This window comes from Chinchilla lanigera, unplaced genomic scaffold (assembly GCF_000276665.1).
Source record: "Chinchilla lanigera isolate Chin_1 unplaced genomic scaffold, ChiLan1.0 scaffold00026, whole genome shotgun sequence".
Classification (NCBI taxonomy): Eukaryota; Metazoa; Chordata; class Mammalia; order Rodentia; family Chinchillidae; genus Chinchilla; species Chinchilla lanigera.
Genome location: NW_004955427.1, coordinates 5,183,054 through 5,206,656, shown reverse-complemented (window position 1 = coordinate 5,206,656; position 23,603 = coordinate 5,183,054).

Genomic DNA, 23,603 nt, shown 5'->3' with positions numbered 1-23,603 from the left:
TATAGGCAGTTTATTAAAATGTGTTTTCCAACCTAATGTTTTTTTAATTCTTTGCCAATCTGAAAGAAAAATCTCTTGATTTTTGTGGGTGTTCATGACAATAGTAAGTAGAATCGGGCATCTGATGTCTTTCTGATGAAGGGTTAAACTTCTCCTTTTTGTAAATGGATAATTTAAATATGATTCATTTGAAGCCATGCATTCCACATTGGTGTTCTGGAGCATTTGTCCCAACTTGGAAATTTTTCATAGACTTTTTTTATCAGTAGTGCTAATAGCTATAGAAAAGAGACAATTAATTTCATGGGCCATATCTGATTCTTTGTAACATTAAACTTCCTAGTGTGCTTGAATTGTTAGGTGAACAGTGCAGCATTTTTGCCTATTTGTGTTCTAAGTTTCATTGATCATAAAATTGTTTTGATCATATTTCTCCTTGCATAAAATGATAGAACTTCATAATTGCATGCAGTAAAATTACTAAGCCTGAAGCAAACTTTTTTCTTGTATAAAATATTGGTTTGAGATTCCCAGATCTGTAATTGTTTAGGAAGGAGGCGGTCAAAAAGTAAACTTTTTTCCATAACAATTTGGAGCTGATATAAACTATGCTATCAATTATGTTTCATAAGTTTCAACTAAATTCTTTAACGCTCCATTTTTACGTGCCTCATCTAATATTTAATGAAACTTTGTTTATATTTCCTGACGGCCTCTAACAAAGTGTGAGGGAACAAAGCAAGAATCAGATGTGCCCAGATATAAAGTAAACGAACCAGACGTAATTTTTCAAAAATATTTTCTTCAGGGTGATAAAAAAAATGTACCTGTTTATGCAATCAAGACAGAGTTTGTATAGAATTTGGTTAATAAAATAAGCCTTATATAGTATGAGAGGGTTACCATCCACTATTTCTAGAGAAGATGATATTGCAAATTCCAGAGAAATACAAAGGAAGTAATGTCTTGTTTTTTGTTGTTGTTGTTTTTTTTTGTTTATTTTTTTGTTTTTCTTCTGGTACCAGGAATCGAACTCACAACCTTGAGCTTGCCAGGCAGGTGCTTTGCCCCTGAGCTAAATCCCCAGCCCTAAAGGAAGTGATGTCAACAATATAGGTGGTTAATTACCTATGTCATCTGTGTACACACACACACACACACACACACACACACACACACGCCTTCACATACATACAGTGCTGTTAATTTTCTCCTTTGAAATTGCCAATATTTTCCATTTCCATTCTTAATACTATTGCTATGTTTTAGAGATAGATATGTCTTAACTGATTTATGGAGTTTCTAAATTCTTCCACACCCTGCAAGTTGTATCTCCCCACATAGACACAATAATGTCATGGTAAAACATTCACACTGTTATTGATGTTAGTTTCCAAACCACACACAAATAATTGTATACAAAACATTTGATTATACCCAACACAAACATATACCCACAAATGTGAACCCATCAGCTTGGCAGACAAACCCTTAAGTATTTTGGTTGTAACCTGGCTTTTTCTCATTAGAATTTAACTGCGTGTCCAAAGTACTGCACTGACAAAATTGCACCAAGCTATTGTTTGTCAACATAATCTGAATTTTACCATTTTGAACTTTTGCTCATATTCTGGATATCTGGAAGCCACTACTTAATAAAATTTTTCTTAGCTAAAGCTTTTTCATAGTTTACTACAAAAACCATGGATCTTACAACTATTCCCATATTACAAATTTCATTTTATTTTATTTTACTTATTTTTTTTTTTTGATACCAGGAATTGAACTCAGGACCTTGTGTTTGCCAGGCAGGCACTTATGCCTCTGAGCTATATCCCCAACCCTATATTACAAATTTTAAAACTGCATAGTGGGGAAGTTAAATAGTTTGGATTTAAACATAAAGTTGGGTTTCAAAACAGTCATTCTGTCTCTAAAATTGGGACAAGAAAGACAGTCTTTTCATTATCTTCTTGTCTCCCAGAACATGTTAAACACTGTTAGTACAGAACATGTGTGAAACAAATGTTTGTCCTATTGAATGTTTATTCAAATTATAATTTGGAAATGAAACTATCCAGAAAATTAACTTAATTGTTCACTTGAAAGTATCAATATTATCTGAACAAATTTGTTAAAAGTAGTTTCCACAGTTTTTCTTCAAAATTTCTATTGAGATAGTTAGAGTAACAGTGGAAATAATCCCAAGGAAACAGAACAAAAACAAAAGCCTCACAGCACAGCAGTATGACAGAAGTTATACGCTGACCACAAATGTGGCAGTTATGCAGACGTGGCTACAGTTCATTACCTGTACTTTGTCAGGGACATACAACCAAATTTACTTTACTTTCAGCAGAACTGAAGAAGTAAAACCAAAAGCCCCAATGAGCAAAATTAGCCTTAAAAATGCAAAACGTGTGCGGATTTCTGTTTCTGTGAACTAGTTATAAAAAGAGGTTAGAGGAGAATGGGAGACATTCTTTTCTCATGTAAAAGTCCTTTATCAAATTAATAATCACTTATGCATTAATTATACACTATAAATAATGTCGTGATAAAAATATTCAGAGCCTTCATAGCCTTCGTGTCAGGTGAGAACAGGGAAGTTTCAAATAAAACTAAAATACATTCTCTGACATTGTAATTGTAAAACATTTACAAAAGAAGAAGAAAATTAAGGTCAGTGCAATTGCTTTACATTTCTCTAAAAGATATATATTTAAAGTTCTAGATTAATATAAGTGAAATATATATCTAGGCAGCTTTTACAGTGAAAAAAAGTTCATTTGGTAGAAAATGCATTTCAGTACAGTACTCTTCTGTGGTACCTTTCAGCAATAACTACTTTGCATGTGGTTGCTCTGTAGAAGAATTTCATCACAGCCTGTTTTATACTCACTTTATGACCGATTCCTTGACCCTGGTCACGATGGGATTTTGGGTAACTGCTGTGGGGGACAGTCCTGTGGACCCCATGATATTCAGCAGACTTTGGGCGCTAACCTGTGGATAACATTATCGCCTCTTCCATTGTGCTTGTGAAAAAACCTCTAAAAAATGACAAATATTTTGGGGGAGAAGGGTAAAGCATTGCCCTCCCTCACTGTGAACCACTGACTTATGTAAGCTCACTGCTCTCAGAATTTTATGTTTGTTATTCAAAAGGATTTCTCGAAGAGAACATGCATTTTCTTTAAGAAAGTGAATGTTTGTTGTCTGTTTGATGGTCATTTTCTGTGTTAAGGTATTTTCCCTTATGCTATTTGGCGATGGTAGCTGTGACACAACGCTTCTATTGAAAGCCCTATCCTAGCCCCAGACTCAAACACTACCCCATGAGCAGGTGTATTTGAAGGTAATAGTCTATTCTAAAGTGAGGAGAAATGACTGAGCCACTGCCTCTGCTTTTGTTCTTCAACCGTTCAGTAGTAAGTAATTAGGATGACTACTCTAAGACCTGCTTCTTCCTTCTCCTCAAACATCAACAACTGATCCTAATAATGGCTTGGGTCTTATGTGTGACAGCAGCACAGTAAAAGAGCTGTTTTGAAATCCCATCTTAACCTCACCAGGCAGATAGCTGTGTATCAGGAGAATTGGAGGAAGAGCCCATTTTGTCTCCCAGGATATTCTTGCTTGATCCAGGGCCAGGAGTGTCAGTAGTGGGGACCTGGGGTGATAAGAAGGCAGGCTGAGTAGCCAGACAAACATTACAGAGTGCACGGAGAGGCCACGTGAGTTTCTGACAACCTTAATAGCTTTCATTTGCACACGCTAAAAAATAAACTCAGCATACATTTACCAAGTATACATTTCACTAGTTTGAACAGTCCTGGTTTTAACTTTGTAATCATGCACTCTTCTTGCTATACTATCGATTTGACTTCTTTATTTTAACACCATGCACAGAAAGTTTTCCTACTGCCAAACACTTAAAATGCTAGCAGATTTCATAGAAAATTAAATGTTCTCTGAATGGGGACATTGACATTTGCCTATTTAAACCTCCCTCCCGTAGGGAAGCCATTATCTTCAGAGTCATTAACTAGGTTCTAGATCTAAATATGGCAAGATATAACCTATATCCAGGTGGTACAAAAAGTGGGATTTTTCTTTTCTTGGGGGGTGACCTTTATGATGAAACTAATTTCTTTCTTCTCATTGTTCAACCCACTTCCACCCCCATTTTCTGCAAGGGGATTCCTTACAAGCATAAAAAACAATGTCGGGATTTATGATAGCATAAAAAATGTAGTGTATGCTATAAATGTTGCATAATAATTATTTTCCCCTTGGATCATTAGATTCTTTTATGTCTGGTATATAATATTAAATGGAACATTCTCCTTTCTGTTTTGAAATAGATTTTTTTCTAAATATAAGACATTATAGCTCAAAGGAATTCTTAGTATAACTTTTTTTTAGCTTAGTTAATTACAAGTAAAAATCAAGATTTAAATTTAAGAGACTAGGTAGCACCAAGGAGCTAAAGGTATAGATTTCTAAGTAAAAACTTGAATGTTGATCCTGTTTTGCAACTTAGTGCTTGTGATTTTCAGTTTGACTGTTGAATCTGAGCTCCAATTTTTTTGTAGGTTGAATCACCACTGTACTGTACTACACAACTTTTAGCACCATTATGAGTTTTATGGGATTTAATCATGAGATATAAACCATTTGGGAATGCCAAACCATGCTTTCTTTAAAATCTAATCTACTCTGAACACTGTGATTTTATCATCAATCATTTCAGTTGAGGAAGGTTGAAAAATTACTGATACTCATGTCCCTTCTGGAGTCATATTAACCTAATATCCCCGTTGGAGATGTGTAGCTCTTTTAATGTTTGATTATTTCTTAGTACTTCCTAGGTAACTCTAATATGGAGATAATATTTAAGAAATACTGATGTACAAAATTTAGAAGCTGTATAAATTAACTCATATTGCTTGTTTATAAGCATAATTATTTACATAAATCCAATTTAGTGAATAACATAACCATACTCATCTACTTTGTACTGAAGTTTGCAATCTGTTGAAATTTTCATAGTTGTAGTGTTTTTGAGCCCACAGAGTATATTTTTAAACTGCTGCTGTGTCGCTATATCTATCTCCACTTCTCCTTATGCAACGTTGTACTTACATTGGGTTAATTTTCAGCCATTGTAATTTTCATATGCTCAAACTAGCATTCTCCAGCCGCACGGCAATCCAAGTCACTGCTAACTGGCATTTTCTCTTTCCATTTCTTTTCCCGTTTGCCATTCCTCACGATGCAAAGAGCAGTTTTTGGGAGCTAAAATGAAATTCCAGTATATCATTGTAGCTAAGAATAACAAATTAATGTGTAACTTTTTTGGCATTTCAACACTCTGGCAGATAAATATGCAAATTCAATTGAATGCCCTTGTGCCATATATCTAACTAATGTGCTTCCCAAGGATCATTTTGTTTACATAGTAATAGACAAGTACTGTGGCCTGCAGCAGTCAGTTTATTCTACATACAGCAAGGCTTCCAGGTCACAGTAAGAAGCCAGGGTTTATGAATAGCCAAAATATTTTAGAAGCTTGAAGTATTATTTCAATTGTAAAGACAATATTACTGTGTAGTTACTGACTTAGCTTCAGGATGAACTGTTTTGAATTGTTGGAATTATTCTGTAGCATTAGAAAAACACCAGGCTTATTTCTTTAAGTTCTGTTGAAAAGGTTTAATCTGTTCACTGCAGAAACAGATGCAAGCTGATATAAAATACAAAAATAATATGTTCTACTTAAATTTCACTACATTTGCTAACTGTGCAGAGCAGCGTTTACATGCGGGGTTATATTATAAATCCTCAAAACGTTTCTTCAAGACAGGGACTCATTATTTTTCTCATTTGCCAAGGGGATGTTAAACTGAGGTTTTACGCGATTCACCAATGGAAATCTAATGTCACTCATAGATTCAGCAGCTCCTTTTGCTTTTTTTTTTTCTGTGTCCTACATCTCTTTAGGGAAATAATCATTGATTTAACAAATATATAATAAGTCCACTGTCTGGCAAAATTTTAAAGCTGGGGGTAGACATAGGAAAAAAAATACAATGCACACACATGTAAATACACACATACAGTATTTCCAGCTGCATTCCAGGCAACACTTTTTATAAAGACATAATTTTAATCTATCCATACTACAGAACATTACTGACCATTGAAAATGTATTAAATATTCTTGTACTGTTGTTTTTATTGATTTTTGTCTCTCTATTTTGTCTCTTTAAGATAAAAATATTAACATGAATAAACTATTAAATTTGAAAATATTACATTAATTAAAATCAAACACAAATGAATACTTCTGAATGATCCTGTTTCCAAGAAATTCTAAAAATGCAAAAGTGACAGAAAACGGGTCAGTTGTTACTGAAGGTGAATGTAAAGGAAAGAAATGATATTGGATTGGGCCTAAGGAAATATTTTATGCTGAAAAAGTGTCCTATTTTTTATTATTACAATGGTTATAGAAAAATCACCAAAACAACTTAGAATGATAAAATTTATTAGAGTAGGTAATAGATCAATGTTAAAAAATAAAATTTCATTGACATTATATTTTCAACATGTGTCATATCCACAAATGCCCGTATTTAACTAGTACATTGGTGTTCTCTCCGTTGACCCTTTTTCTTTTTTGCTCATTCTCATCAGAGAGTCCCAGTTTGATTTTTCTGTTCCAAACCAAATTCTAAATTGGTTGGTCTGTTCTCTCACTGTGTGTTTTAGATTGATGTCCATGTGATTGTTATGTACTTGCTTCTATTTCCTTGAGATCATTCTGCAACATTGACTGAACTGTCGTGATAAAGATGATTAACCCATCACCCTTCTCTAGATGTGCATGCTAAAGCTACACCTTTGCTTTAAGCACTGCTGTATCTTCATCTCATAAATTTTCTATCTAGAATTTTTAGTATTTTTTCTTTCAACACATTTTGAAGTGTCAGAGTAAGAATTTTTAATAGACTATTAAAATTAAGTGAAAGAAAAATATGCCAGCATTTTTGCACCTAGTCACATCAAACAAGATTGTACCAACTTCTTACTCAGTGTAGTTTTTTAAAATCAGTTTTATGGACCTGTAAGTTAAACCCAAAGTGTTCAGTTCTTTAAAACTGCATAATTTTGTGAATTTTTCATGTATATAAGTATACACCTATCACAGGCCAGCACTCTGAGCATTGACATCACTCTAAAATTGTCGCTTGTGCTCCTGCATTGCAAATAATGTCTCCTGTCCAATAGCAATGCCAAACACTCTTCTGATTTATTTTCCTTGATCATTACCTTTTGCAAAATGGTGCATAAATAGACTCAGACACTATATTGCCGCTCCTGTCTGTATTCTTTCACCCATGGAGTTTATCTCTAGCACATGTGTTATTATTATGTAGTATCCACTAAATAGATGCATTACAATGTATTTATTCATTTTCTTCCAGATAGAAATTATTGTGGACTATCATTAAAGTTGATGTAAGTGCAGGTCTCTGAGTATTGCTATGTTTTCATTTCTGTTGGGTATGTATTTGAGACTGGGGTATTCAGGCTATGATAAAAGCAGTTTGTTTAATGTAGACATTGCTACTTAACTTTCCAGAATAGTTACAACCCTGTATTCACATCAGTGATATCTGTAATTCCACTCAATTATGCTTACAGTTTTGATCTTTGATTTTAATTTTTCTAGTAAGGATGTGGAGACATGCATAGTTTTCATTTGAATTTTCTTAAGGATAAAAAATCACCTCTTTCCGTTTGCTTACTTGACATTCAGGTATCTTTGAATGAATATCCATTGAAATCCTTTATCCATTTTCTACTTGGCTTTTCCTATTTCATTATTTTTACTCATACTAGAAGCTTTCTTTACATAATCTGGCCTCATATGGTTCTTTGAATATGTGTTTTACAAATATGTTTTTCTAGCCTATGGCTTCACTTCATTTTCTTAACACTATCTGACAGAGAGCAGAAATGGTTTATTTCATGAAGTCTGCTCAACACTTTTGTTCTGTGATTTATTTTTTTTCTGATTATCTAATAATTTCTTGCATAAAGCAATATCTTCCAGATTTTCTCACATGAGCTTATTCTATAACTTCTGTATCGTTTGACTTTTTGGTCTTAGTTTAGATGTTTTGCAGTGTGAGGAAAAGTTCAAGACTGGGTGAGCTTTCTCTGCTCCTCTCTAGCCTGAGCTCTGAGGCAGGAACCCCAGAGCCTGGGACTATCCCAGCTTCCCTACCTATCTCTGCCCTTGCCCTACTTGGCCCTGAAAGTCCAGCGTACTAAAAATCTTCCCCATGCAATTTCAGACCGTTAGTCAGGAGTGCTGTGGGCAAAGAAATTACTGCCTCCTCAAAACATATGCATTTCCGCCAATCCTCCATCAGGGAAAATGGGGACTTGAGTAGGCTTCAGGAACTGACTTTCTGCAAGGGAAGGTCTAGGAACACAGCAGTGTTAGGCTGCTTTGTGGCAGAGGCTGAACTTTTTGTTTCTTCTGTCAAAGCCCATCTCACCAGCACTGACAAAGGCAGTAGGCGGAGGCTGGTGCCTTTCAGAACTTGTAGCAATATTGACCAATTTTGTTCTACCTGCTTTTATAATAGTTTCTTTTTCTGGGGTTTGGGATTTGGAAGCGAACTCAGGACCTTGAGCTTGCCAGGCAGGTGCTGCACTGTGGAGCTATTTCTTGAACTCTGTCTAAGATAGAAAGAATCTGTCAGAGGAGCTTGCTAGCATTTAATTGAGAATTGATTTCAATGATTAAAATTAGTTTATTGTCCTTTTAACATATGCTAAACGTCTTAACAATTTGATTTATGTGTTTTTCCTTAAAGTTCTTAAAATATTTTCAAAAATTTTTAGTTATTTGCCCTTGACTTTCTATCCAGCAGTATCTGTGAGATTAGCTGTTGGAGGGACTTTTTAAAGGATTTTTGGATGAATTTTTGTGTTTGCTTGCTTTCTCATGTACTTCTTGTTTTCTACTACAGGTGGAGGATCAGCCAGGACAGAAAAACTCTATGACTACTATGGAGAACATTTTATAATCTGTCTCCCTGGAATGTGTCCTCGTGCTATTTTTTGGTACTTTTACATTTTTTCAACATATTTGGTGTAATATGAGTGGGTCTTACTACTGCTTGATCTTCTTTTGAGGCATGATCATCTCCACCACAAGGAGAAGAACAAACAAACCATACAGATGTGGATGACACAAAGACAAACCAGATGCTGCCATATAGTGAAAACCAATTAACAGCAGCCAACAATGCCACCACTGACATAGCAAAAAAATCAGCAAAACAATAGAGTCAAAGACAAAATGGACATTATCATATCATAAGAGCCTCTAAAAGCCACAATTACATAACCCTTAACAGTAGGAAAGCAGTCTACTATAATGGTGTAGATAAAAAGACAAACTAATACTAACAAATAGTAAATACCTTCTAAATGCAACAAGTACATTAGAATTGACAGTAGAAAAATAGTAAGTAAAAATAACAAAAAATTCAACTAAATAAGTAAACATTAAAAATGCTTACTAGAAATAAGAAAATGGAAAGGTTGGGGGAAAGGAAATGATAGACATAAATTTTGGACAACAAAGTAAGATAAGAACGGGGCAGAAGGAAAAGTAAGTTAAAAAAATCCAATTAAAGAATAAAAAAGTGAATAGAGTTACACAACAGTAAAAGAGCACAACAAACAGGGAAAATAAAAGAAAGCAAAGCAAAGAGCAAAAGAAAGGGAAAGACAAAGAAAAAGATAAATGTGTTTTAGCCCCTCCCTGCGGTTGCCTCAGTAGTCGCTTTGTGGGTCTTGTGTTACCAGCGTCTAACAGGTACAGAGGAGAAACAAGGGGAACCTAGGGCCACTCTCTTCCACATCACCGAGTCCCGCCCACGTTTCCTGCCGGGTGGTGTCAATCACTGGATGTCATAGCTGTCTTAGTGTGGGGCAGTGACTGACTTACCTTTCCCCTCACTGAGATAAAATATTCAACAAGCAAAGTTAAGGGAGGAAAGGTTTCCTTGGCTCACAGTTTCCGGAGGTTCCAGTCCCTAGTCAGCTGGCTCCAAGGCAGGGCGGCATGGGGGACGGGCACTGTGGAGGGGAACACTTCAGGGCAGGCCAAGGGCAGCAAGGCAGGAGACCCGCACTTCCGGTGGTGGCGGCCCCCATGACTTCACTCTCAGCCTGGCTCTGCTCCTTCCTTGCAGTTTTCCTCAGACATCCACATTCCCGGCTTCTCCAAACTTCTGGGGTTTCCCCTGCACTTTTGGCTTCACACTTGCAGGAACACACACTGCCCGGCCTCCCAGACCCTTTCTGGAATCTTGGTGGACTCTCTTGTGGTTCTCTTCCAGGCAGTCTTATTGGAGGGTGAGCCTTACTCTGTGACTTTTGATTCCTAGACTAACTCAGTCTTAAACTACTAACCCCTTCCTATATGCTCTCACTGTCCAACTGAATGCATTTATATGCATCATTTTCATAAACATCCTCCTTTAAAAATGCCAGAAATACATACCCATTTTTTGTATTTTTTGACCTAAGTCACAGAGCAACTGTATTTGTAAATTTTTATCATTTTTAGGGCCTCACATCCTCCATGAAAATGGGTAGAAATTACAATTCATTATTACTGGGAGGGGTCACAAAAAATGAAAAATGTAAAAACCAGGCCACATGTCAAAACAGAAAGTGTAAGACCACCACATACCACTAAGGAAAGACTATGCGACAGGTAGGAGGTGAGTCAAATATTAAAATATTCTAGAATTCTTCTACGCTAATCCACTAGAATATGAATAACAAATAGTGCTACTGTGGGAATAAAATTTCTAAAGAATTAAAGTTCTGAATTAACTTTTTTGCCTTGAAAGTACATGAACTACTTTTCCCTGGCTCTGCTCTAAAAATTAGTAATGCCATTTGAGAATTCATACAAAAATTATATGGAAAAATAGTTATGTGATACAGCACAGGAGACCACCGCTGTTGCTTTTTCCTTAAAATGTCACTCTACCCATGAGGACATTGAGGCTATCACGTGGCCCTTGCATCTGAGCTAATTTATTACTTTACTTGACCAATAAAATGTGGCAGAAGTGCTGTTAATCCACTTCTGCGTCTGATGTTTAAGAAACCTAATAACTTAGGCATTATCTCTGGATAAACTGTCTGCCGTGCTCCAAAGACAATTAAAATAAAATAAGAAATAACAGAAAAACTCAAGCAGAAAGAATAGTAAAAAGAATGGACACTGAAGCACCAGACATAGGAAAAGTGTAATTGAATTTCCATTTCAACACAGCTGCCAGTCACCACCTAAATCACTGACCACAGAAAACATGAGTAAAATCACCTAAGAAAGTTTTCTGTAAATGTATTGTCCAGTACTGTGCATTAGCTGCACTGCTTTACTGGGACTGTTATAGCTAAATAACATAAAATGCACAGTTTATAAAATAGAAATGTATTCTATTATATTTTGGATGTGGAAGTCCAATGTCATAGAACTGCCGAGCTTGGGCCCCTGTGAGGACTGTCTCCTGGATTTGCAGATGGCCTTTTTGGCTACTTCTTCGCAGGGTTGCACCTCTCTGTACAACCTCTTTGGAGTCTCTTCATGAGAACAGCAGAGAAATTGGATTAAAGTCCAGCCTAAGTCTGACCTTATCATCACGTAATTACTGCTTTAAAAGTTCTCATTCCAAATCCAGTCACATTCGAGGAAAAGATTAGTGCTTTAATATATATTTGAGAGAGGGAAACATCTCTCAAACATCTCATGCCAGTTTGCAATACTAAAATAGTAAGTTTTGGAATAATTGTTATACAGGAAAAATAATTGAATGAGTAAAAGTTCTATTATGGATTATAGAGAAAATTATCAAAAACTGATAAATATGTATGTGTATATATATATATATATATATATATATATATATATATCTTTAGCTGATTGGTTTCTCTGAGTGTCAGAGAGGTACACATAATTATAAAGAGGATATATTCTTCCATGAGAATGTCCCAAAATGCATGGGTGGTAGAATTTTCTTCCTTTATCCATGAATTTTCTTTCCATGTTTTATGCTAACCAGGGTCAACATGATCTTAAAATATGAAATGGATGATTCCAGAAATTAAATGAATTTACCTGTTTTATTTATTTATCTCTTTTTTGGTTTATCTCCGGTACCGGGAACCGAACTGCCGACCTTGCGCTGGCCAGGCAGGCACTTTTGCCGCTGAGCTAAATCCCCAGCCCCATAAAACTTCTTCTTTTTTTTTTTTTTTTGTTTTTGTTTTTTTCTCCGGTACTGGGAACTGAACTCACGACCTTGCACTTGCCAGGCAGGTGCTTTTGCCGCTGAGCTAAATCCCCAGCCCCGAATTTACCTGTTTTAAATAAATTAATATAAAATTCTAATTGGTCTATGTTGTTGCTAGTTGCTGTTGTTAAAGTCTTACTGAGCCTGATTTGCAAATTCATTTATATCACAGATAAATATGTTTACAAAAAAATACATAATCAGGAGGCAACCAGTGACAGTCAGGAAACAAATCCCATGTGAATAACAATAGAATAGTATACAATTTAAATATTAAAATAGCACAATAAGGATTTAAAAATGAAATAGAAAATGTTTTTACTTCTTTTTAGAGGAAAAAAAGGTAAATGGTCACAACTAGAGACCATACTCATAAGTGAAATAAATCAGACATGCATCTGCAAGCACTGCATTGTTTCACCAGTGAAAAACCTGAAAGAGTTCATCTACACTAGGAGGCATGATAGACATTGTGAAATGATAGGAGAACACTCAAGGGTAAAGGGCAACTGGGATGTAGGAAAAGAGAAGGGAAAGAAGGAGAAATTTTGTATGTATGTGTACACAGGATAGTTAAGGTTGTTCTACTGTCTCCTATTTCTTTGCTGAAACTGTCAGTGAGTCCTTGATTGATCAATATTGCGTGTCTCTATCTGTTTTCATGAGAAACCACTTTGAAGATATCAATATGTAATACAACAAGCACTGTTAATTTCCTACCACTTTGTTTGTAACTCTGTATTGTCTGTACTGTTTTTTGCTATTTTATAAAAGGTTGTCTGTCTGTTAATGTTTTCCTCCTTTTATTTTTAAAATAAAAAAAGAGAAAAACACAGGAGAAAGAGGAATAGGATAGAACAAAGGCAAAAAGTAAGGTTATACTTTTAACCTTCACCACTTACATAGACATTATATATCTACAGGAATTAAAAAAGAGGAGATGTTCTGATTGAATGGAAAGCAAAAGCCAAGTCTGTATTACTTGTATGCACTAGGTGGTATGTGTTACACAGAACAGAGTGAACAGCTATGTGGAACATAAAAAGGAAAAGAAAAGAAGTAAGTACAGAAAGGGATGCCAGTTTGTCATTAGCATAAAGGAAACTGGAATGGCTATGCTAATAACAGACAAAGAGTATTTCCCAGGAGATAATTGCACCAGGGTAAAAGGTAGAGATCAATTACTCAAAAGTGTATAAAAAGTGCATATGAGAGGCCTGGGGTTCAATTCTCAGCACTAAAGAAAAAGAAAGTGGTAAACTTTTACGACTTTATGAGCTCTAAAGTACCCTAGGCAAATATAGATGCACAGGTGTAGAACTGCTAAAAAACCTCTAAATCATTTTATTGTCATTTTCAATATCCAATCTCTGTGAATGACAGAATAAGAAGACAGAAAATCACTAAGAATATAGAAGAAGGAACACTATCAAACACATGGATCAAACTGACATTTACAAAGCAGTCCACACAAAGGAGCAGAATACGTATTCCTTGCAAGGGTGCTTACAGCATTTACAGATGCAGGTTATACTTAGGCCATAAAATGTGTCTTAATAAATTACTTTCCACATTATACTAGGTATATTTTTAATCACAGTGGAATTCAGTTGACAAGAAATTAATAATAAAAGGAATCAGTAAAATTGCAACTTATTTAGAAATTTTAAACAATTCTTCTAAATAACTCACAGGAAGAAATATTAGGATATACTCGATGTACTTTGAACATTAGTGAAAACGTTTGATATAAATTAATGAGGTGACCCAAAATTTAACATTTCATGAAAATTTCAAAGCAATAAATACCTTAATAGTCTGAAATAAATTCTTTATTTTTTATTTTTTTTTGGTTTTTTTTTTTTTTTTCCCTCCGGTACCGGGAACCGAACTCATGACCTTGCGCTTGCCAGATAGGCGCTTTTGCCGCTGAGCTAAATCCCCAGCCCCTGAAATAAATTCTTTAGCTCAATGTTAAGTATGTACTAAAAAAAGATCAAATTAAACACAAAGCAGAAAATGACAAAGACCAGATTGAAAGTCAATAACATTTTGAAGAAAAGTATGATAAAGAAAATCAATTAAACTAAGAGAGGATCAAGTGCATTTTAAAAGGACAAAATTCTAGTTGGATTAACAAGTAGAACTGCAAACATGTAGAAATAGACAATAGAAAAAAACGTTTGGAACTGAATTTGAAATGAGAGAAATGGCTTCAATAGATATTTGACAGTTTTTGAGTAATATCCGTACTGATTTCTCTACAGGTTGTGACACTCTACCTTCTCACCAGCGGTGGAGAATTATCCTTTCTCCCACAGCCTCACCAGCCTTTGCTATCGGCTGGTTTCTTGATGGTGGCCATACTTTCTGGAGTGAGAGGGAATCCTGGTGCTGTTTTCACTTGCTTTCCTCAAATGTCCTGTGATTTTGAACATATGCCATTTGTATTTCTTCATCTAAGAAGAATCTATTCATTTCAGATATCTACTTTTTAATTGGATTTTAAAATTGTGGGGTCTAGTTTTTGAATTCTTTATGTATTCTAGATATTAGTTTTTTGTTAGAAGAGTAGCTGGCATTTTTTTTTTTAATTCTGTAGGTTGTCTCTTCATCATATAAATGGTTTCTTTGGCTGTGAAGAAGTATTTGAATGTGATGTGATCCCATTTGTTAATTCTTGGTATTATTTCTTGTGCAATGGGGATTTTGTTCAGAAAGTCTTTGCCTAAACCTATATCTTCAAGGGTTTTACCTTTCACCCAATTATTCCTTTTCTGGTATCTTCTCCTAAGTGTTAAAGACATCATAACGTAGTTAGTTATGCGTACCCACGTGCACAGCAGCACAGTTCATAAGGGGTGAATCTCAGAAACAACCCGAATGTCCCTAAACAGATGATTGGATACAAGATGGAGCGCTACTCTGCCGTAAAGAAAGATAAGTGGGTCATTGGTGGTAAAATGGATATCGGTTGAGAAAGAGAGATGAGAGGAGACAGAGAAAGAGAGAGAATATGAAAAATGTGTACCCACTTCAGAAGAAACTGGGATACAAATTTTAATACTAAATTTATTGAGATGTCCTGAGACTAATACAAATTCCTTTGGCATCTACAATCACAAAATGTGCTGAACACGTGGCCAATAGCATCCAGACATTTATTAGTACAGCAAAGTGCTACTTGGGTAACCTGGACTTTGAGACTGCCACACAAGCATTTTCAATTTTCTAAGTGCCAGCAGTGTGCTGGGTTTTCTATGGTATACAATATTCTCTAAGATCTCCCATACAAGGATAACACAATCTCTTAAAAAAAAATAGTACTATTTTTCTTTATGTGAAGTATGTATACATTTTTGGCACATTGTACATATATTACAAAATAAAAGTCAGATAATAGGAGAAAAAGAAAAACAAGATATTGTCATTCAGTGTGGGCAACATATGTAAAAGTGTACTTTCACCTAGTACAATTGTCTTGCACGCATTATATGCTCTTTGGCCTATGAGTGTGGTTTTTAATTTGTATACATAGTAATTAGCTGGTCTTATAAGATAAATAACTGAATGTTGTGCTTGAAAATTAAAGGAAGTAGACAGAAGAGAGTTGAAATGTGTTATGTACCAATTCCCTAAACTGAATATAATCATTATGTACTTCAAATATGTACCAACAAAAGTAAAAAAAGTCTGGCAGATATAAAAACTAAATGTGGTAGTTTTGTGACAATATATTTAAGACATATTAAATGGGCATGTTTTTCAAAAGCATAAATTGCAAATCTTCCATGCAGAAAAAAATACATAAGTTGAATAGCACTATTTTTCTTAAAGTATTTAAAATCATAGATTCAAAACCTTCCCATAAGAAAAATTTAGTTTATGCTGAGTGTATTCATTACGTTTCAAAAACATGTGCTGTCTTAGTTATTTTTCCCATTGCAGAGGCAAAACTTACTACACTTACATGTTAAAGGGGGAAAGGATTTTTTGGGCTCAAACGTTGTAGAGGTTTCAGTCCAGAGTCAGCTGGCTCCAGCACAGCATGGCAGAGGGGCACTGCAGAGGAGAAACACTCCCTGAGGGCCACCAGAACGAAGAGGACTCTTCTCCTTTCATATTCTATCTGATCTATGAACCTACTGATTGGTGCCACCCACATGCCAGGTGGGGCTTCCATTATCCACAACCAATCAGTGGGCTAATTTGGTATCACACACCCTTAACCCCAGTGTCACATGCTTAGTTCACATTCACATTCCTCACATCTAACCAAATCCTAAAAGTCCCACCTCTGAGGGCATTAGGGTGATACTTAGATACAAGCCATAACAGGTACTAATAGAATATTAAAAAAGAAAAATAAATAAAACTTACATTCTAGATGGTTCCACATGTGATTTGTGATTTATAACTCATATGTAATACAAATATAAATTATGTGCACAGTCCTCAGAAAGCTGAGAAGACAGAATACTTATACATTGTATTAATACACATTAACTCGATAAGAAACTTTGAAAAAAAAGAGAAAATAGTAAAAATAATAACATACATACCAACATTTTAATGTAAATGAATGCAAAAATTCAAACAAAGACTTAGGCAGTTTAATCCAACATCTCATAAATTGCATACAACATATAAGCTTGTACATTCACCAAGTGAGGTTTACTCAGGAAGCAAGTTTGCGACAATATTTCCATAGTCATTAATTCAAGAGCCCGGGATTAAAGCACTTCTTGAATGAAAATAATAGATCCATAAGTTGTTCATCCTGTAATTGAAAACAAGTCCTCATTCTACTGGGAACTCCTGGGACAGTGTGAAACCTTGGGCTCTAATATAATTTGATTTGAGTTTTATTCCTCTGTTTTTTAAAAGCAAATGTTAGCATTTGAGGTGAGCCACAAGAAGAATGTGCAAAAATGCTACAGAAAGAACTTGAGATCATTCCTGGATGACTTCAGGAATGAAGGTAACTTCTAGACTAAGCGATATACAGACTTCGGAGCTCTCTTGAAGCTGGTAACAAGGCTAAACAAGAAATGCATTGCTTTCGTGTGCACCTGAAGAATCCCTAAGGGGATGGCCTTCTACATCAGTGGGACCCAGGTGAGGGCGCAAAGAGCACCCGTCCCATGCCCATGTGCAACCAGTGCCACCCAGCTGACCCTCCCAGAAGCCCCAGAGAACGGCCTCTGTTGATGATGCGACATTAGATTAGTTACTTAGACTCACCCTTAACATCACAAGATAATGCTCACATCTAGTTTATAGGATTATTCTGAGAATTACAAAGGGCATGAAAAGAGCTAGAAAGGGTATGAAAATGTACGTCAATCCATTACCTCTTATTCAGTATGTCTTAGGAATTTTTTATTTATTCATTTTTTGGTACTGGGAATTAAACTGAGGATCTTGCGCTTGCCAGGCAGGCACTTGTGCTGCTGAGCTATATCCCTGGCCCATGTCTTGGGAATTAAAGGATCATCTGAAATGTTACCTTTTTAAAAACCATCCAGAACTTCCCATTACAACACAGTTCTGGTTATTACAATCTTACAATCTATGTTTTCTTAATATATAAGCATTGTATATGTGTACTTCTTACACCACTGAGGAAGTGCTTCATAAATTTTGATCCATAGGAACTGACAGTATAAATACAGTAAGATGAGTGCAATAAAGATATACATATACAGCTTTGGAGGAAACAAATAATGATTTTGGGTTGTTTAATTCTTGCTGCATCAGTGGTGAAACTTGAGAACAGATTCACGATTAGTTCAGGCACCTGAGGATGACTGGAAGAAGAGGGGAATTATGTTTATAATTTGTTCTTATTTAGCATATCAGGTTTTCAGTGCTGCAAGGACATCTCCAAAGTTAACTAAATGTGGTTATAAGGCAGATAAATCCTAAACTGAAGGTGCATATCCAGAGATGGAAATGGAACTGTTATGAATAACTACGAAAATCATAAAAGAAAATAAAAGGAGGGAATATCATAAAATCCTACTACTAATAACAATAACAATGATAATAATTTGTGAAATAATGAAGGTTACAGTAAGGAAATAGAAAAAGATCCAGTGTGGAAGGTAATGAAAGGATTGAATTACTGTGAACAAATTAGTCTCATAGAATCTTGGAAAGGAAATGGTTTCTGAATAAATTATCTATAGTAGCGCTAAAGTCCATAAGGACAAGCATTGAGGAACTGCTAAATTTTCTGGAACACTTCACCTCATATCGATAACTCTTAATCTATTATTAAATGTGAAATTTTAGTAAAAGCCTCCTCTAGTTACTTTTGAGGATTTTTAAGACCAATGTTCCCAGTCCTGCTAGCTTCCCTCTGCCTGTGGTACTTTAGTACAACTAAAATGTCAATAAAAGTCTCAAGGAGTTTTTGTAAAAGAAGAATGGAGGCAGTTGGCTTTAAGAAGCAGTAGCCTAATACTCTAGTACTCAACATCCAAGTTATCCCTGCATCTATCTTTTTTAATTTGCTTTTTTTTCCTCTTTCAATTCCCTATACCAAGTTTGGTGGATGCTTTGGCTTGTGTCTAGGTGTTCCCCCAAAGCCTCATGTGGCCATAGGTGGGGCTTTTCAGAGGCAACTGGATCCAGGGTGTGTGATGCCAGGATCAAAGATGGGATACTGTGATCTATTCACGGAGCAGTGCTAGGATTAAAGGTGTGAGTGCTGCATACCCAGATAAGAGACAGAGGTGTGCTGTTGTCATTTGTCTCTTGTTGGTTGCTTGCTGCTCGCTGGCTTTTGCCTGCCCTGCTTTGCCATGGACTGGTTCTCCTCTGAGGTGTTGCTCTGCCACACCACCCTGTCTTAGAGCCAGCCGACTATGGGCTGAAACCTCTACAAACTGTGAGCTACAATAAACCTTTCTTCTTTTAACTTTGGGTGTCGGGTATTTTGTCTCAATAGAGAGAAAAGTAATTAAGACAATGCATATCATACGTCTGAGTTTCAAAAGACTTCTATAAAATTGTCTACTAAAATTATTTGTGCACAAGATGGAAATATGTGAATGAGGAGTTAATGAGAATTTATATTTTCAAATTTTAATACAAAATTATCATGAGAAAATCCATGAGATACTCTTTAATGTATTCACATACTGCTCCAATGAATCTTGGCATGCCTTCATAGATGATGCTAGCTCCAGATGATTAGTCTTTTTCCCCATGTCTCCTTTAACTATGATCTAAAACACATGCTCCACATTTTTACTAGTACTCATTTCTAAATTCACAGAAATTTAAGAAAAAAAGAACAAAAACCAAAACTTGTTTCCTCTAGTTAGAGATACAAAATGTACATTCATCTTAGATTTCTGCCAGCTTTCCTCTTTCCTTGTGTTTACAATACTGATTTAATCACATGCTGTGATCTATAACTGTCAAATCATGTAAGCCTGGCTCATCAGATATATAACTGTGGTAGGTTTTCAAGTTTAAAACTTGACCACTCTTTTTTTCAGAAGTTCATGTGATCCTTCCCATTGCTCTAGACATTGTCTTTCTATCTGAGTTATATAATTCTTATCTAATTTTTCCTGGACTAATTACACTATACCAAGCAATGTGAGAGGAAGTATTTACAGTAATTCTGACTGTTTTTGACAATTTCATGTCCTTTTCCTCAGCTATGGGAATGACATGTGCCAGACAAGGGCAGGTCCTCTGATTTATTTCCCGAGAACAAGATGCAATCTCTGCGGTCATAGCAGCTGCATACAGTTGCTCACAACTGAATAATGTCCATGAGAAACAGCGCACTTTCTGTTTGATTGTAGGTGTCTCTGCTAGTTGAAACTTGCAACAAGAACACTGAGGAATAGTACTTCCTCCACCAAACTTATTTTACCAAACTCTTTGTGTTCTGCTTTCGGTGACTGAAAGGACAAACTCTTAGATTTTGCTTTTGATTGTTCTGATCACGTGGCTGTAGGAACTCTTTTAATATTTAGATTTACCAAATATGTTCAAAATGGTCAGTCATTGCCAAGTAACCCAAGGAGGGGGATGGGGCTGGACCAGAATGAGTGACTTGGCGAACAGCCAACCACCAGGAGGGACAGAAAGCACCTGTCTGATCAAGGGGACCTGTGCAGGATTTTTGATAATGTTCATGATTTAAAGTCATTCCAAGTCACTGCAACCATTTAATCAAACCAGCATCACAAAACTTTCCTAGAAGCTGTGTAGTGGATAGAATAGAATAGAAAAGAAACATAGTCAATATGAAAAAATGATAATAGCTCTGTGGTCATTAACTCACCTCACACAATTTAACTTTGTTAAGCATTTAGGTAGTTTTTGCCACTTCGGAAGATTAGTGTCTTCCACACAAAATTTTAAGAAGGTGACAGTGACACTGTTTAAAATTTCATTAAGCATCTTTTGGTAAGCAAACAAAATACTCACTTCTGAAACCCCAGTGATGTCCCAGCTTGTCTTATTCTGTCCAGACTGCTACAGCAAAGTACCACAGTCTAGAAGGCTTATAAACACAGAAGTGTGCATCTCACAGTTCTAAGCGCTGGAAGGCTGAGATAAGCCTGAAAAGAAGCCGGCCACATGGTTGGTTTCTGCTTATATTCATTTTCTGGTTTGCAGACTGCCTACTTTTCTTTCAATCTTTACATGGCCAAAAGAATAACCAGCTCTGCCCTCTTCTTATGAGGGCACTAACTCGTCTTTGAGGGTTCTAGGCTCAAGCACAGTTACTTGTGAAAAGTCACACATGTAAACACCATCATTTTGGGGGCAGCCTCTTGATGCTTGGCTTTGGGTGGGAAGCACACATATTTGGTCCATTAAACAGCTCTTTATTCATTTTGGTCCTCCTCCCAAAGTCATAGAGTCAAGATTCTTTTGTGTTATTGTCACAAGACCAAAAGATATTCTTTGTACCACTATGCACATATATTTATGTACATACCTGTGGTTGTAATTGGAAATATCAGACTTGGGTAACTTTTTCAGTGGCATAGAATATAAATATCATTAAACTCATATATCTTGCTCATAAACAGCAATGAAAACTCTTTCTAAAATATTTTTATAATTTATCATAAGACGTTCACAAAATGTAACAGTAAGAACCAATTTCCGCATTCATTGTGATAATAAACAAACTTATTTGGATATTCCTCATAACAATTAATAAGACCTCTTTTTATTCTCAAAATATGGCTAGCATCTTTTCCAGCAGCCTAATAACTGTATTTAGGATGTAACTTTGCTGATGTCCCACCAGTTAGTGGCTACTAGCAGGTTACTTTTTGATTAGAGGAATCTTATATAATAGAACTACTAAACAACAGCAGTTTTAAGTCATACAAAATGTACATTTTTCTTGGTTAAATATTTTAATGTAAATGTTGATGTTTTCTTAGATATCCAGTAAATAAATGCTAGAACCTGAACTAATGGGGTGCAGTTGAAATATAGGGATATTGAGAGTTGAATGTAAATTTCTCCCAGAATTGAAATGAACTACTGCTATAAAACAAATTTTTGTTAACACTAAACCTCGTGTTAAATCCTCACACAAAGTGCGGTGGTATAGGGTGTGGGATTGTTGATAAGTGATTAGTCCATAAGGGTGGTACCCTGAAGATGGGATTAGTGTTCCAGAGGAAAAGCTCACAGAAGGATAAAGAACAAAGCCACCTGTGAACTAGGAAGCGAGTCCTCACCAGACTCTGGATCTAACAGGCTCTCTGACCTTGAACTGCTAAGCCTCCAAAACTTTGAGAAACAAATGTTTTATTGCTGTTGTTGTTCTTTAAGCCCCCCCCCCGAATCTGTTATAATTTATTATAATGGCCCAAACTGACTGAGGAAACCACACCTTGGAGAATTGGATAATTATTGATAGTGATGAATAAAGCAATATAGTGAGTTGAGGTTTCTCATCAAAGGAAATGTGACTCAATTGTAATTCCTTCTTAGTGTCCATTACAAGGAAAAAGTGGAATGACTGGTAAAATACAGAAAATTAAGGGAAGTGAGGGTGGATCATAATTTATTCAAACTAACTAGAGGGCTTTATCCAAAATGCACTTGCCTGACTTTCTCAGCTACTTTTGATTGTCTCTGTAATTGGGAGGAATGTATACAGGTGTTGAAATGTATTTTGAAAAACTTCCTATAAGAAATTTCTCCTGTATAAAGATATTGGCAACATTTCCCTGGGACAGAAAGTTACATATTACTTTATCTCTTAATTCCCTTGATATTTTTCAAGTTAAATGCACTGAACTGAACTTGTCTTTAGGAGCTCTTATCAGTGACCTCATTGTTTCTTGTTTTTTTTTTTGTTTGTTTGTTTTGGTTATTTTTTTGTTTTTTCTTTCTGGTACCGGGAATCAAACTCAAGACCTCGCGCTTGCCAGGCTCGCACTGTGGCACTGAGCTAAATCCCCATCCCCAGTGACCTCATTGTTTCTATCAATTCATGTAGTCTTACAGGATAAACAGAGAGAAACCAAGAAAGATGAATAGAATATGTCAGTAGAAGGTGCCATAAAATTATATTGCCACTTGTTTGAAAGGAGCCTGCATGAAAGCAAGACATTATCCAACTGCACAGAAATAAATCTTTAAAACAGTGTGCACGCATAAAACATCAAGAGATAGAACACGTGTGTTTGTATACACAAATATTACAATATATAATCTTGGCATTTTAATATTTAAATAAATTTCATTAATTTTTTTCTCAGATTTGTTATGTTTTATTATGAATTTTCACTTGTTCTATAAAATTTGATTCAAATAATCTTTCATTAAAATAGTTTATATTGTCAGGTGTGGTGGCACACACCAGTAATCGCAGCACTCGGGAGGCCGAGGCAGGAGTATTATTGCAAGTTTGAGGCCAGCCTGGGCTACAAAGAGAGCTCAAGACCAGCCTGAACTGCATAGCTAAACTCTGTCTTGAAAAGACAAAAAAATTTATATGAAGTCAACTAATATCACTGAATACAAAAAAACTATATTCTAAAACTTATTTATATTTAATACTGAAATGAAGTGTACTTCTGTTAGATTTTTTTTGTTAGATTTTTACTTCTACATAAATAAAATCTAACGATGATTTCTAATTTTTATATTGGCCTGAAAAATGCATGGTACAGCTGAACAAAGTCTTATTGATTT